The following is a 5,077-nucleotide window of genomic DNA, read 5'->3' as shown; positions in this document are numbered from 1 at the left end:
CAGAATGAATCAACAAAACAAAGAGTTGGTTCTATGAAAAAATTAACAAAATTTACAAACCCTTAGCAAATCTTATCAGAAAAAGAAGGAACACACCCAAATAAATAAACTAAGATATAAGAATGGAAACATCACCACAGAAACAACCAAGATTCTGAACATTAAAAGGGAATATTTTCAAATCTTTATGCTAATAAGTTTGAAAACTTGGCAGAAATGGACCTTTTGCTAGCAATTATCAACATGCAAATACTAAACCAAGATGAGTTAAAGCATATTAAGGGACCCACATCAAGCATTGAAATAGACACAGCAAAAAGAGACCTCCCATGTAAGAAAATCCCAGGACCTAATGGATTTACAGCGGAATTGTACAAGAGCTTCAAAATAGAGCTCACACCAATACTACTCCAACTCTTCAATGAAATTGAAAGAGAAAGTTCACTACCGAACACATTCTATGAAGCCATCAAAACCCTCATCCCAAAACCAGGCACGGACTCATCAAAGAAAGAGAAGTATAGACCTATTTCTTTGATGAATATTGATGCAAAACTCCTCAACAAAATTTTGGCCAATCGACTTGAACAATTCATCCAAAAAATCATACACCAATATACAGGATTTATTTTAGGGATGCAAACCTGTTTCAATATACACAAAACAATTAATATAATTTATCACATCAACAAGAGCAAGGATTAAAACCACATGGTTATCTCAACAGATGCAGAAAAAGCATTGGACCAGATCCAACACCCCTTTATGATGAAGGTTTTGGAAAAATTAGGAATCCATGGAACATTCCTCAATACAATAAAAACTGTATATGGAAAACTTACAACCAGCATTGTAATTAATGGTGAAAACTAAAGCCATTTCCTTTTAACTCAGGAATGAGACAAGGATGTCCACTCTCTCAACTTCTCTTCAATTTAGTATTAGAATGCCTAGCTACAGAAATAAGACAATATGCCAACCTAAAAAGGATCCACATAGGGAAAAAAGAAGTAAAATTCTCCCTCTTTGCAGATGACATGATCTTGTACTTAAAGAATCCCACGGACACCACTCCCAAATTACTCAAGCTGATCCAAACCTGGAAAAATAGCAGGGTATAAAATTAACCCTCAAAAATTAATGGCTTTTCTGTATGCCAACAATGAGAAAAGCGTGGCTCAAATCAAGAAAGCTTTTCCATTTGTAATAGCCCCACAAAAAATAAAATACCTAGGAATTAACTTAACCAAAGAAGTGAAGGACTTCTATGAAGAAAACTTTAAAAATCTGAAAAAGGAAATCAAAACAGAACTTAGAAAGTGGCAAAAACCTCCCATGTTCCTCGATAGGAAGGATGAACCTTGTGAAAATGGCAATATTTCCCAAGGCTATCTATAAGTTCAATGTCATACCTATCAATATTCCAACCGCATTCTTCAAGGAAATAGAAGAGGCAATCCAAAAATTCATATGGAACAACAAAAGACCCCCAATTGCAAAAAGCGATCCTTAACAGAAAGAACAGTGTTGGAGGAATATCAATACCAAATTTCAAACTCTTCTACAAAGCCATAGTAATTAAAACAGTTTTTTACTGGCACAAGAAAAGATCTCAGGAACAATGGAATAGAATTGAAAACCCAGAAATGAACCTACAGACTCATAATCATCTAATATTCGATAAAGAATCTAAAAAGATAAAATCAAAGAAAGGCTGTTCAGTAAATGGTACTGGCAAAATTGGTTAATCACTTGTAGAAAATTAAGGCTAGATCCTTATATATCACCCTGTACCAGAATCAAGTCCAAATGGATCAAAGACCTCGGAGTCAAAGCAGATAATTTGAAAACATTACAGAATGGAATAGGAGAAACCCTAGGTCTCCTTGACAAAGGCTGAAATTTTCTGAAAAGAAATGCAAAAGCACAACAAATGAAAGAAAGGTTGGACAAATGGGATTGCTTGTAATTGCAGAGCTTCTGCATAACAAAGGACATAACTAGCAGGATCAATAGAAAGTCCACGGAATCGGAGAGGATCTTCACTACCCATACAACCGACAAGGGTTTCATATCTAAAACAGACCTGGAAATCAAAAAATTAAATCCCCCAACAACAAATACTCAAAGAAAATTCTGTCCAATAAATAAGTGGGCTAAAGACATAAAGAGAAACTTCTCTGAAGAAGAAAGGAGAATGATCAATAAAGACATGCAGAAATGCTCAACCTCCCTAGCCATAAAAGAAATGCAAATCAATCAAGACTGAGATATCAACTCACCCAAGTTAGAATGGCTATAATCAAGAACTCTAATAACAACAGATGCTGGAGGGAATGTGGACAGAAGGGAACCTTACTTCATTGTTAGTGAGAGTGTAATCTTTTTCATCCACTTTGGAAAGTAGTATGGAGGTTCCTCCAAAGACTCCACATAGAGCTCCCCTATGACCCAGCAATCCCACTTTTGGAGATTTACCCAAATGATCACAAACAAGATATTGTTAGATATGTTGATGTTAGGTGAAGTGAACCCCATGATAAGAATTCAAAATATTTTTCTTTTCTGTAATTATTTCTAACATATTTATAAGATGACTTCTTTGTTACTTTTTATGTCCCTCCCGCATGGTATAACCCCTGTTTTCGCTGTATTTGATGTTGGTATAATTTGTGGAGGGGAAGGGGAATAATTTTTTAAATAGGGATACAGGTGGATCCATTGCAACAATGAGATATACAAGACATGGGACATAAGACATGGGGAAATGCTACGTAAGGGGGTTGAGATGGGAAGGGATAGTAAGGAGAAACAAAGGAGTATGCAACAATGCTTGATAAGAAATGTACTCATTACCTTGCCCATTTAATTGTAACCCCTCTATCTGGTATTTTCACACTTAAAAAAAACACAAAAAACCATAAAATATGAAGTAATTTTGATAAAAAATAAAAATGACTCAGAATAAATTATCAATGCAAAAAACAATCTTTACAAAAGCAAACTCTCAGAGATATTACATGACTTTGAAAAGGATAAAGTGGCTGAATTTAATATAAATTTAGAAGTATGACCATTCTAAAATATAAAAAGATATTCTTTATTTCATTATATAACACAAAACAGAAAGTAAATGTTGTTTAGATGATTTTTTAAAACACAGTCTCTCAGGTGCTGGGAGGGTGATTCATTGTAGAGTGCTTGCCTTGCATGCATGAGGTCCTGGGTTTGATTCCTCAGCACCACATAAGCAGAAAAAGATGGAAGAGATGCTGTGACTCAAGTATTACCACTAGCCTTGAGCTGAAGAGCTGAGAGACAGCACCCAGGACCCAGAGTTCAAGCCCCAAACCCAACAAAAACAAAACAAAACACAGTCTCTCATTTTTGTGTGCTCAACATTGTAACACTAGTGTTTCAGTCTAGGGCTAAGATTTTAGGTGTGGACATTTATCAACACTCCTGATTCAGATTCTAATTGATAAAATTTTAATCAATATTTTGTTCTTATTAATTTTGCTCTTTGTAAATTCACATATACCTATAAAAAACAGTGTGGCCATCCCAATAATATTCTCAAAGTACTTCCTAATGATGACTTACAAAAAGTTGTTTTATATTACAACAAGGAAAACAATGCTACAAATAAGGAAAACCAATACATAAATATTAATGATTAATAAAATAAAAAAATTACCACTGTTTCCAGTATTTGAAATGTACTACATATTCGATTTATTATTTTCTCATATTGTTGTACATTTAAAACTGCCTAAGTCTATGATGTTCAACAAGAATTTTATAGGCTATGAGTAGCCTTTAAAGATTATTATTATTAAGATTATTATTTATGGTTCATCTCATCATTTGTATATGGCTTATACCATCATTTGTTCCTCACTAACATATAAAGTAAAAAAGCCTTTAAATTTTAACAGAAACTGTGCAGTTAATGTCTTAAATCTGCTTCTTTACACAAACACTTTGCAACTTCCCATTAGTAAAGTTTCTATAAACTCTGAAATGTACATATTTAGTAGTATGTACCATGAATCTTAAATGCTTTATGAAAAAGTTTTACAACCTGCTAAATAGTCTTAATTTTGGCATATATGAGCAAATTCCCAAAATTAAACATATTTAAAACATTAAAACTTTTAACAAACCTTAACACTTTCTATAGTGTTCATTAGGGCAGGTTCCTTGTACAGAATAATTGAATTCCTCCTCCTACACATCTGTTGAACAACAAATATCTGGTATTATTTTGTTTTTGACATGTCAAACTTGACTTTATTCTTAAATGTGTTCTTATGTAAGAAATACATGGTTCTAAAATTTCACGACAATTCTTTTTTTTTTTTTTTTTTTTGTCGTTTGTGGGGCTTGAACTCTGGGCCTGGGCGCTGTCCCTCAGCTCTTCAGCTCAAGGCGAACGCTCTACCACTTGAGCTACAGCGCCACTTCCGGTTTTCTGGTGGTTTATTGGAGATAGGAGTCTCATGGTCTCTCCTGCCCGGGCTGGCTTTGAACGCGATCCTCAGATCTCAGCCTCCTGAGTAGCTAGGATTACAGGCGTGAGCCACCAGCGCCCGGCTTCACGACAATTCTTTTGAATTTAATTTTTGTGGAATTGTCTAGTTTAAGAAAATCATTTACACTTTATGTATAAAAAATGTTCTGTGCTCAATTCAGTAGCACATACACTAACATTGGAACAATAAAGAGAAGAATAGCCCCTGAATGAGGATGACACTCAACTTCGAGAATGCATTCTAGATTTTTAAAAGAACAGATGCTGGAGGGTATGTGGACAGAAGGGAACCTTAATGCATTGTTGTTGGGAGTTTAAACTTGTTCAAAGACTTTGGAAAGTAGTATGGCGGTTCCTCAAAAGACTACAATAGAGCGCCCCTAAGTCCCAGCAATCCCATTTTGGGCATTCACCCAAATGATCACAAACAAGACCATACTAAAACTACCAGCAAAACTATGTTCATTGCAGCATTATTTACCAAAGCTAAGATACAGAACAAAACCCGAGGCCCCACAGTAAACGAATGGATCAAGAAAATGT

The 5,077-nt window shown here is 34.8% G+C and overlaps 1 non-coding gene across 1 annotated transcript; it reads left to right on the top strand.

Annotated features, from left to right (window-relative positions):
- Positions 1–4,682: 4,682 nt before the first annotated feature.
- Positions 4,683–4,785, top strand: LOC122095781. Its single transcript, XR_006145200.1, has one exon. It is a non-coding gene; the product is annotated as a U6 spliceosomal RNA (small nuclear RNA).
- Positions 4,786–5,077: the final 292 nt, after the last annotated feature.

The sequence above is a fragment of the Dipodomys spectabilis genome, unplaced genomic scaffold, assembly GCF_019054845.1.
Source record: "Dipodomys spectabilis isolate Male_0828 unplaced genomic scaffold, ASM1905484v1 ptg000361l, whole genome shotgun sequence".
Classification (NCBI taxonomy): Eukaryota; Metazoa; Chordata; class Mammalia; order Rodentia; family Heteromyidae; genus Dipodomys; species Dipodomys spectabilis.
This window is presented reverse-complemented; position numbering and strand designations above follow the sequence as displayed.